This window comes from Ursus arctos, unplaced genomic scaffold (assembly GCF_023065955.2).
Source record: "Ursus arctos isolate Adak ecotype North America unplaced genomic scaffold, UrsArc2.0 scaffold_2, whole genome shotgun sequence".
Classification (NCBI taxonomy): domain Eukaryota; kingdom Metazoa; phylum Chordata; class Mammalia; order Carnivora; family Ursidae; genus Ursus; species Ursus arctos.
Genome location: NW_026622874.1, coordinates 11852638 through 11865123, shown reverse-complemented (window position 1 = coordinate 11865123; position 12486 = coordinate 11852638).

Here is a 12486-nt window from a genome sequence, read left to right as displayed (position 1 = left end):
CCCACAAATGCTAAAAGCCACCTGTCAGTCAAAGTGATACTTAGCACCTCTTATTAAGAGGATGTACTGTTACAGTATGCCACTATAATCTAGAAAGGGAAAACCTGTGATTTAGACATCATGAGAATGAAGGCATTCACGATACCTTCAAGACAATACTCCATGTTCTGTGAAGGAAGGGAGAGTTTATACCATATAAAACCATCTCTCCAAGGACTACAAATACCACAGCAACACGCATATCACCTAACACCTCCAGTGAAGCTCCGTCTATCTACCTATCTATGCATCCATTTATCTTACAAAATAGTTCCAATAGTGGAACACTGTAAGTTTTTAAAAATGTATCCTCAAACTTAATTGAGGTTTTATATTATTTTTATTTCAGATTTCCATTTTGCTTGTGAAACACACCACACCCAGTTTATAATGTAATTATCCTCAGAACATTGGGAACTTTAATTTTGGAAAAGGTCTTGACAATTCAGTTATTCTCCATCTGTATCAGCTCCTTCTTGTGCAATGATGGAAAACCTAACTAAATTTGGCTTAAGCCAAAAAAAAAAAAAAAAAAAAAGTGGGGGGAGGGAGTGGTGGGAATTTTTTAGTTCTCCTAACCAAAAGTGTAGGGGTAAAGCAAGTTTTAAGGGCAGCTGTACCCAAGGACTCAACAGATGCCAATAGACCTTCATTGCTCTACATCTTTCAGGTTTACCTTTATTTTTTTAAAGATCTTATTTATTTGTCAGAGAGAGAGAGTGCAAGAGAGAGCATAAGCAGGGGGAGCAGAAAGCAGAAAGAGAAGCAGGCTCCCCACTGAGCAAGGAGCCGGATGTGGGCCTAGTTCCCAGAACCCTGGGATCATGACCTGAGCCAAAGGCAGACGCTTCACCACCGACTGAGACACCCAGGCGCCCCTCGGTTTTACCTTTTAAGGAGGGGCTTCACTATTAGGTTCCGTGAGATGGCAAGAGGGCACAAAACTCCAAATCCAGTTGGCCCCAGATTTATATCCAACAACAAAGAGAGTTTCTTTCTCGCTCCCCTTTCTCTTTTTCTCGAGTCCTAGTGAAAGACTTGTTCCATGTGAAAATTCTGTGAACAAAGATGGTTGAGTGGATGCTGGTACAAAAGCAAGAGAGCTGGTAGAATGACTACTCCTCAGGTGACTCCAAGAAAGAGTGAAATCCTTCTTTATGTTGGTCTACCCTGCAACTCACACTTTTATATCTGCTAGGATATGTGGAAACAATGCAGTCCTACATGACCTTCTCAGAGCAAGTCCTCACATACTACAAGCTTCTCACCGTGTGTTAGGCAAGCCCTAGGGCTTGAAAAAACAGACATCGGTCCCACCAACTTCTGAAATACCCACTTCTTTATGGAAGACATCAATTTCAGCCTTGTGTTAAAGGGAAATGAACAAGGAGATAATGAAAACTCTTTTGGGTTTTGTATGAGAGTTTAAAAAACAAAACAAACAAAAACAGACTGCAGCTCACATCTTTGAGACATATTTGATCCATGAAGATTATTCTATCTTAAATCCAAACTTATTCAGAACCAGCGCACACAAAATAATTTGGAACATTACTGCTCCCCTTTATTGAGAAAGCTCAGAGGGTGTGGAACTGGCATCGAGTGACCACTCAGCAGGTTCCTGGGAATGCTTCCTGTGACTTTAGGCAATCTCACAGAAGACAGAGATTTGCCTAAGATAGTCCATTTTGGACTCTGCATTATCTTCAGCCAGAATAAATTCTTCCATTATTTTAATTAAAGTGAAGAGCTGTTGTCATTTTTTTCTACTCTGATATAAACTTGTAAAAGCCCTGTATTATTGGTTCAAATCTTTAGTCCTCATGGGGTTTCCTTTTGTTTGGTTTAGGATAGGGATAATAGCATCATTTAATCAATTTCACAATTTCAGCAAGCATTAGAAGAAGTTTTAACTCTTACAAAGCATGAACTTCAAATACTTTCCTCTCTGTTCTTTTTTTGGGTGATCCATAGCCAAGAAGCTTCCCAAAGTCCCCACAATTAAGAAAAGGCAGAATTGATGTCATTCCAAATATCTATGGAGAAGATCTGGGCCCATGAAATCTAGTCTGGAATTAGAAAGGGTGCCGTGTTGCTATTTTTAGCAAATAAATGGCTGCTTTCTGGTTACCAGCGAATTCCCATCAAAAAGTTTTTATGACACGTGGTCATACTGCTTAATACTGGCAAAAACCACACAGAATCCATGACTTTGATTTTTTATAGGCTGGACAAAGTTCCTTGCCATAGGCTGGGACCTATTATCATGGCTAGCGGAACAGGGTCCATCAACAAGCATAGGTTAATTTTGAAGTTGCTTATATCACCTTTGTTTTTCTAAGACAATTCAGATTAGAGGAAGGTAGTCTGTTGTCTTTCTGGTTTCTTCTTCTTTTTTTTAATAAATATTTTTTATTTAAATTCAATTAATTAACATATAATGTATTATTGGTTTCAGAGGTAGAGGTCAGTGATTCATCAGTCTTATATAATACCCAATGCTCATTACATCACATACCCTCCTTAATGTCCATCACCCAGTGACCCCCTTACCTCACCCCCTTCCCCTCCAGCAACCCTCAGTTTGCTTCCTATGATTAAGAGTCTCTTATGGTTTGTCTCCCTCTCTGATTTCATCTTGTTTTATTTTTCCCTTCCTTTCTGGCTTCTTCTGGTGAACTTAAAGCAGTGTGGTAGCTTTTTAGTTTAATAAAATTTTATCATATTGGAAATCAAAAAGGGAAGGGGAGGATTGCCATTTTCAGAAAAAGTAATGAAAAGCTTTCCTTATTTTTTATTTTATTTAAAAAAAATTTTAAAAGACTTATTTATTTATTTTAAGAGAGAGAGAGAGCGAATGAGCATAGGCAGAGGGGGCAGAGGAAGAGGGGGAGAGACTCTCAAGCAGACTCCGTGTGAGCACAGAGCCCATGGCAGGGTTCAGTCTCACCACCCTAAGATCGTGACCTGAGCCAAAACCAAGAGTCAGATGCTTAACTGACTGAGGCACCCAGGCGCCCCAAAAAAGGTTTTTAGAAAAAAATCGAAATTTCAGATTTGTGGAGAGAAAGCTATCTGCTATTTTTATTTGTTTAAAGTTTCAAAGAATTTATAGCGAAAACCCTTGGATCCTGTGCCTGAATGTGTGTGGTGTGTGCGCTCACACACACGTGTTCACGTTAGCTGGAGAAGGTAATTGCATTATGGGGGATTGGTTTAGAGAAGAAACAATCGAGTTGATTAAATTATGGGATAAGATTAAGGGCGGGATGACTGAATTTTAGGCTTGTGTTAGGGCAGTTGATGGAATCAAATTTGAAATGATGCGTTACCCCGACTATGAATTTGTACCTGCTTCCACAGGGAATGTGGTCATACTCTTCTTCAAGATTTAACTCATATTAGGGTTAACATGGAAATATTCCTAACAATCTCCACCTCCAGGTGTAATCAGCCACTTTTTCCTCTTCTGTAATGGTCATTATCTTTTGTTTACTCACACAGTTAACACCCTCAGTTAATATATCCTCAGTGAGGGAAAAGACTTGGTTTGTTGGTGACAGAATTCTCTCTTGTCATTCAGTAGAACACGGCAGGTAGTAAACCTGATATGTGTTTAATAAATAAATGTGTGTGTTCTATATGAAGAGATGTCAAAACTCAGAAACGTTTCATTTATTTACTTGTTCAATTATTTATTGAGCAAATATTATGTTCCTGGCACTATTCCAGGTACAGGGATATAGCAGTGAGCAAGCAAGGAATCCTATCTTCCTGGAGCTTATAGTTCAGGGTGGGAGACAAACAATAAAGAAACAAGAAAAATAAACTCTATGGTATGTGAGATAATGATAAAATTTGAAGAGAAAAGTAGCAGTGGGAAAGGGGAATAGGAGTGTCGAGATAGGCAGACTTTAACATTTTACATGAAGTGAGCATGAAAGAAGATATTTAATGTAGGTTCCAGCTTTGTACAGTCAAGGTACAAGACTTAATTAAAATTCATAGAGCATAAGCCTTATCGTTGGTATTGAAGGAAAATTTAGAATACCTTAATGTATAATTAATGACTCGTTAGAGAGGCACTTACACTGTTTAAGTTTCATGGGGTGGGAGCAAGAGCTTATTAAATAAATCTTGGCTTTTATAAAGATGGCAAATAGAATTTTTAAGCAATTTAAGTGAAAAGAACTGTTCCAAACAATTTACAGCTGTGATCTAAATATAAATATTTGGTATGTATAATTAAAATCATTTTCTGCATTGACTAAATAGGTCCCCTGAGTGCCACTTTAGCAAGCAACGCAGTGTGAGTCTAACTCCAAATAGTTTGAGTACAGAAAAGTTATAAAACCTCACCTCTAAAATCAATTTAATTCAGCTATTTCATTAATTCAAAGCTTTCCTACCAAGACCAGTTAGTGTGATTTCCCTGAGCATATTTAAATTGCAACAAAACACACATTTTAAAAGTTATAGGTTTTGTGTGCTCCTAAGTCTAGCTAGCCCGAGTTCTGGGGCTGTAAGGAGGTAAGGGAAAATTCACAAATTAGGCTTTCGTTAGCAACAAAATATTCATAGCCTCCTGCCCCCTGATGATGAGATTTGGGACCTATCTGTCGAAATAGGAAGAATAAGTCAGTTTCCACCTTTGCCGCAACATGACGCTTTTCCGTTTATCCCTGCTTCTGAGTAAACACACACCCTACTGTCGATTATTACCCATCAGACCTTAGTAGAAATCGCATCTCCCTGGTAGGTAAGGGTAACGCACAGGCGACCCTTGAACGATGAGGAGGTTAGGTAAAAAATCCACATAAAACTTTTGACTCCCCTGAAACCTGACTGTACTGATAACCAAATAAACAGTCAATTAACACAGACTTTGTGTGTCGTATGCATTATACACTGTATTCTTTTTTTTTTTAAGATTTTATTTATTTATGTGACAGAGAGAACAGCCAGCGAGAGAGGGAACACAGCAGGGGGAGTGGGGGAGGAAGAAGCAGGCTCCCAGCGGAGGAGCCTGATGTGGGACTCGATCCCAGAACGCTGGGATCACGCCCTGAGCCCAAGGCAGACGCTTAACGACTGCGCTACCCAGGCGCCCCTATACACTGTATTCTAAGAATCAAAGAAGCTACAGGAGTTACCAAGAATATCATAAGGAAGGGAAAATGCAGTTACAGTAGTGTATCGTGTTTACTGAAAACAAATCTGCGTGTGAGTGGACCTGCACAGCTCAAACCCGAGTTGTTCAAGGGTCTGCCGGATATGCAACTTGAGAACATTTTCCTCTTTATTTCACCTTAATTAGTCGTTTCTCACCAGGTAATTGAAAACTAAATTGCTCCTTCAACCTAGTGTAGACTTTGCCTTATTTCCTTGGCGCTGTGTGACGTACTCCGCCTCAGGCTGTCCCTTAGGACAATCCACAAGGTCTGATTTCCGGAATATCTTCTCATCTCTGAAGGGCACTGACTGACTGACTGGCTAGATCTATTCCTGCTGATCCGCAGGCTGTTAGGAGACCACCTATCCCTTGAGGAGAGGTTAGGACAAGGATCTCTCTTCAGTGGTGCTCTTTCTTCTTTAAAGGTAAATTTGAACAAGGGTTGCGTGGAATGCAAAGGACTTTTCCAGAGGCGACTATGTTGGTCTCTCTCTAGACTGAATATAGGGCACAAAAAGAAACACAAGGAATGTATGTTGCTGTTTAGAGAAAATTTTAGACCTTCTAGCCCACAGTGGATTTGTTGATGTTTTTGCTTCACTTTCATAGGAATGTTCAAAAGTAAATTTCTAAGTGTGTCTCAGTTTTCCCAGAAATTTATTTATTTTTTCTTCTCCCTTCTGTTGGATACTTTTTAACTTCAAGAGGAAACATTTACAACATTTTCTAAGAGACGACATGGAAAACAGTAGGAATTTACCAACAAAAGGAAAACTTGGGATTATTGAAGGATTTGAACTATCAATGCTTTTATTAGATTTAATTCATACATTTTATTAAGTTAATGTTCTCTATCACTTTTTCACGTGTTTCTAGTTTTCATCTTCTTGTAGCCCAAATACACCTACTTCTGAAAAAAGGAGTTCCGGATAGCTCAAGAATTCACTGTGACATGAGTGGCCCAACCTTGAGCCCAATCTCGGACATATGTAAAGACTGAAATCCGAAATAAAATTTGAAGGCATATTTACAAGCACCAACTTCCCCTTCAGCATTCCCAATTTAATCTTAGCCCTCCCCACTTTTTACTGGCCTCCTTCTGGAAAGCTGGATGACTCTCTGAGGATCAGGATAACTCCTCAAGTTACACTCTATATGGAAGCTCTGGCAGTTACTCACTGGTTTTATACGAAAGTTTTAAGTCTGTGCCAAGTAGCTTCTCGTCATTGGATCAGCTAAAAATGTAAGTTTTTTGCTCGAGTGACAACTTTGCGTTAAAAGAAGTGTGTGTGTGTGTGTGTGTGTGTGTGTGTGTGTGTGTTTAAAGATTGAAAATTGTTCACACCAGATACTGGCTTTTCATACTAACGCACATCAAAGGAAAAGCTTGCTTCACAACTGGTTCTCATGTTTTCTTCTAATTGGTTTCTCATCAAAATGATTCAGAAAGCATGGCTACTGCGGTGCACGAACAAAGACATGGGGTCCTGGTGACTCAAACCGGGTCATATAAACTGGGGTTTCTCTGCAGAGCCCAGGGAATGAGTGTCCACTTGGAAAGGTTCCCTCCTATTAAGACATGTACAAAGAAACACAGGAAAGCCTGGTTATAAGAAAGAGAAACGGATTCACAAATATAGAGAAAAAACTGGTTGCCAAAGAGGAAGGGGGGTGGGCAAAATGATGAAGGGGATTAAGAGGGACAAACTTCCGGTTATAAAAGAAATAAGTCGTGGGGATGAAAAGTACAGCAGAAGGAATATTGTCAGTAATACTATAATACGCTATCTTGGAGAACATTCCATAATGTATATAATTGTTGGATCATTATGTTGTTCACCTGAAACTAATTTAATATTATATGTCAACTACAGTTCAATCAAAAATAAAAATAAATTAAAAAAAACTAAAGGGAGATTGCATGTGTTTGGAAGCCCTTCTTAAAGTTGCTTTTAGCGTGATGCTATGTGTATGACAATTACTGAGAGTGAAACCCACAGACCTCATTCTTCTTCCCTTTGTAAGAGTGGTACTAATGGACCCTACAGGAGTGTCTTCTAAATTTCAGTAAAAATCAGAACTTTTTAATTGACAATTAAGACATCTGGCAATGACTATAAAAGTTGAGAAAAACATGTGATTCTAAGCTTTCCAATCAGACTGAACATGTTTGTTTGTTTTTCAAAATTAGGTCTGATTAAAAATATTTCTAGTTGATGGAAATTTGAGCTGTTTCCAGTTTGGGGCTATTATAAATAAAGCTGCTATAAACATTTGAGTACAAGTTTTGGAATAGACTTCTGTTTTTATTTCTCTTGAGTAAAAACAAAGAATAGAATTGGTGGGCTCTCTGGCGATGCGTATGAGCACCAGTTCCTCTGTACACATATCCTTGCCAACATTTGTTATGGTCAATTTTTTTAAATTTTTGCCATACTAATGCGTCTATGTGTTGATATCTTACTGTGGTTTTAATTGCATTACCCTAAAGACAAATATCCTGAGCATCTTTTTCTGTGCTCATTTATCACCTACATTTCTAGTTTGGTGACAGGACTATCAAAATACTTTGCTCACATTTTTATATTGTTCGTCTTTTCAACACTGAGAGGTAAATGTGCTTTTGCATTTTGCATATTGTACAAATTCTTTGTCAGATACATTTTTTGGCAATATTTTCTCCTAGTCTGTGGCTTGCCATTTCATTTTTAAAATACTGTTTTTAATGCACAAAATTAATTTTGTTGGACTCCAGTGTATCAGGGTTTTTATTATCATTTGCAGATTTTTTTGTTTGGTTGAATATAGGATATCTTTGTTTAGCTGAAGGTCACAAAGATTTGCTCCTATGTTCTTCCAGAAGGATTTTAGTTTTAGTACTTTTAGGTCTACGATCAATTTTGAATTAATTTTTCTGTATGGTGAAAGTACCATTGTAATGGTAAATGTCTAATTGTTCTAGCACTATTTGTTGTTAAAAAATATACTTTACCCACTGAAATATTTGGCACCATTATCGTCTACTGGATTCTCAATTCTCTCCCATTGATCTACATGTTTATCCTTTTGCCAATACCATTTTATCTTGATTAATGTAGCTTTATAAGCTTAAAAACAGGGAGTGTAAGTCCTCCAACTTGATTTTTCTATTTTAGGTCCTCTGAATTTCCATATACATTTTAGAATTAACTTTTCAATTTCTACCAAGAAAAAGCACTATTGACTGGGTTTGCAATTGATTTTTAGAATAATTTGGGGAAAACTGGCATCTTAATATCAAGTCTTCTGATCCATGAAAATGGTGGATCTCCTATTTATTTAGGCCTTTTTAACTTTACTTCTTCACTTTTTAACTTTTGGTGCTACAGGGGCGCCTGGGTGGCACAGCAGTTAAGCGTCTGCCTTCGGCTCAGGGCGTGATCCCGGCGTTGTGGGATCGAGCCCCACATCAGGCTCTTCTGCTATGAGCCTGCTTCTTCCTCTCCCACTCCCCCTCCTTGTGTTCCCTCTCTCGCTGGCTGTCTCTATCTCTGTCAAATAAATAAATAAAATCTTTAAAAAAAAAAAAAAACTTTTGGTGCTACAGTTTCTGATGTATAAGTCATGTACATGTTTTGTTAAATTTATCCTTAAGTATTTCAAGCATTTAATTTTATTGTAATGGTAATTTTAAATATCACTTTTTAATTATGTATTTTTACTATGTAGAAATAAAATTGATTTTTGCATATTGATTTTGTATTCTACAATTTTGCTAAGCTCACTATTATGTAATGGTAATTTTAAATATCACTTTTTAATTATGTATTTTTACTATGTAGAAATAAAATTGATTTTTGCATATTGATTTTGTATTCTACAATTTTGCTAAGCTCACTATTATGTAATGGTAATTTTAAATATCACTTTTTAATTATGTATTTTTACTATGTAGAAATAAAATTGATTTTTGCATATTGATTTTGTATTCTACAATTTTGCTAAGCTCACTATTATCTTGTACCTCTTTTTTGGCGATTTCTGAGGATTTTCTTCATAGACAATCATGTGCTGTCTGCTAATAAATACAATTTTAATTCTTTCTTTCCAATCTGTTTTTTTCTTTTATCTTTCCTTCCATCGTTCCTCCTTTCCTTCTTTCCCTCCTTGCACTTCCACAGCCACTGTCTAGAACAATGATTCTCAGCTTGGGAGGAATTTTGTTCCCACCTCAGAGAACATTTGGCAATGTCTGGAGACATTTTTTTTTTAAAGATTTTATTTATTTATTTGACACAGAGAGAGAGAGCCAGCGAGAGAGGGAACACAAGCAGGGGGAGTGGGAGAGGAAGAAGCAGGCTCATAACGGAGGAGCCTGATGTGGGGCTCGATCCCAGAACGCCGGGATCACGCCCTGAGCCAAAGGCAGAGGCTTAACGCCTGCGCCACCCAGGCGCCCCTGGAGACATTTTTGATGGACAAAACTGGAGAACAGGCCAGTGGTGTCTATTGGGTGAGAGGTTAGGTGCTGCTAAACATCCTGCAGTGTAGACGATAGCCAACGAATAGTTATTAGGCCCCAAACATCAGTAGTGCTGACATTAAGAAACCCTATAGGTTTCGCATCTACAGTACAATGTTGAGGGCAAGTGATGACAGTAGACATCCTTGTTTTGTTCCTGATCTCAGGGGCAGCGTATTCAGGCTTTTACCATTACGTCTGATGTTAGCGGAAGTTTCTTCATAGAGACCCCATATTATTTTAAGGACATTTTCTTCCATTCCCAGTTTGCTGAGAATTTTTATCAATAAAGATATTGAATGATGACAAAAGTTTTCTTCATCAAAGGATATAATTATAAGCTGCTTTTTCCTTTTTAGTCTGTTGATATGGTCAATTACATTAATTAGTTTTTGAATGTTGAACAAACCTTGAATTCCTGAGAAGAAACTACTTTGATCATGAAGTATTATTAATTTTATTTATTACCAGATTCCACTTGTTAAAATTTTGTCCAAGGTGTTCACATCAATGTTCATGAGGGATATCGATCTATAGTTTTCCTTTTTTAATATATGTCTTTTGTCTGGTTTTAGTATCAGGGTAATGTTGACCCATAAAATGAATTAGGAAATATAGCTTCTTGTTTGTTTGTTTGGTTGGTTGGTTATTTTTTTTTTGAGAAGTTTTCTAAAATTTATATCATTTCTTCCATAGATACTTGATAGAATTCGATTGTAAAGATATCTGGGCTGGAGGTTTTGGGGGATGTCTTCTAATGTCTAGTTCAATTACCTTAATAATTAGACATTTGGTCATTTTTTTTCCTTGATCAGTCTAGCTAAGTTTACTAATTTTATGGGCCTTTTGGTTTTATTAACTTTATTGCTTTTATCTTTTCAATTTTATTAATTTTGTTCCTAATTATATTCTTTCTTCTGCTTGCTTCAGACTTTACTTGATCTACTTGTTTCTAGTTTCTTACGGTGAAAGCATTGATTATTGAGCTGAGCTCTTTCTTCATTTCTTTTTTTTTTTTAAGATTTACTTATTTATTATTTTAGAGAGAGAGAGAGAAGAGCAAAAGCATGGAGGGGCAGAGGAAGAGGGAGAGAAAGAATCTCAAGCAGACTCCCCACTGAGCAAGGAGTCTGATGCAGGGCTCTATCTCATGACCTTGAGATCATGACCTGAGCCAAAATCAAGAGTCCCATGCTTAACCGACTGAGCCACCCAGGCACCCCAGAGACCTTCCTTCATTTCTAATCTAAGCCTTTATTGCTAGAATTTTTTTCTTAAGCATTACTGTAGTTGACTTCCTCAAAATTTTTAATGGTTTTATTTTGGTTTAATTGATCTAATTAGAATGTATATATTTAGAGCATATGATTTGAAATGTTTTTAACCATGAAGCACCATGAAACCATTACTGCAGTCAAGACAACGAACATGTCAATCACTACCAAATATTTTCTTATACCCCATTATACTCTCTCCCTTCTACTCTTCTTCACTCCACCACCACTCCTCCAGGCAGCCATCCATCTGTTTTCTGTCACTATAGATTAGTTTGCTTTCTATACCTTTAAATAAGTAGAATCATACAATGTGTCTTTTTTTTTTTTCTGTCTGACTTCCTTCACTGGATATAATTGAGATTTATTTATATTGTAGTTTGTATCAACAGCTCATTCCTTTTCATTGCTTAGTAGTATTCCATTGTATGGATATACCACAATTTGTTTATCCATCCACCTGTTAATGAACATTTGGGTTGCTGACAGTTTTACACTATTACACATAAGATTTCTATGAGTATTGCTGTACATATAATTCTGTGAATACATGCTTTCATTTTCCTTGGATAAATACCCAGGAGTGAAAAAGTTAGATTTTTATGATAGATATATTTTAACTTTTTTAAGAAACTACAAATCTGTTATCCGAAGTGGTTGTGCCACTTTACATTCCCACCTGAGGCCCATGAGGTTTTCATTTGCCTTATTACTGTATTATCCTGACATTCATATTTTATTTGGACAAGTTAACTGAAAAAAATCTCTTATATATTTTACAATTCTCAGGGTTTCTGTGTTGACATTTCATCTATGGACTAAAGTTTTTCAAGATGCAATCACTCTTAGGGAGAAATTGAGCATGGTGTTGTGTTTTTACTACAAACACAGAAATTGCTATTTGATTCAATTCTGTTCTGATGTCAAGCTGAGATGTGAGCCTGGAAGCTGCAGAAGCCATGTTTAGAGCTGACCCAAGAGCATAGGACTGGCATGCAGAGAAAGAAGCAAAGAGAGAAAAGAAGAGAACAGAAAGTGGAGGGGAGACAGATGATAGAATTCAAACCCCTGGCTTTGGCATTTGGTTACATGAGATAAAATATCTCACTTTCTGCCTTAAAGGAGTATTATATGTCATCCCTGCCTATATATTTTAGCTGATGAGACCACAATGACACAGGAAAAACAATATGCCATACAGTAAAAGAATAAGATAAGACATGACATATTGCTAAGTGAAACTTTTCTACTTCTACTATATTACTTCTAAAGCCAGGGCTCCTGCTCAGTGTGACCACAGTATCAGGCAGCTGAGAAAGAGACTTCACTGCAAGCCCTGGGGATATAGGGAAGCTGTATAGATTTTTGCTTATCTGAGAGTTTCTGTTTAAAGAAAGTTCTGAGGCTCACCTACCTTTTAGATCCCTACCTGGTATCCTCTACCATCAGCACCTCCTTTGTCTCTTGTGTGTTTCTACAGCAGAAAGCTTGTCCTATTC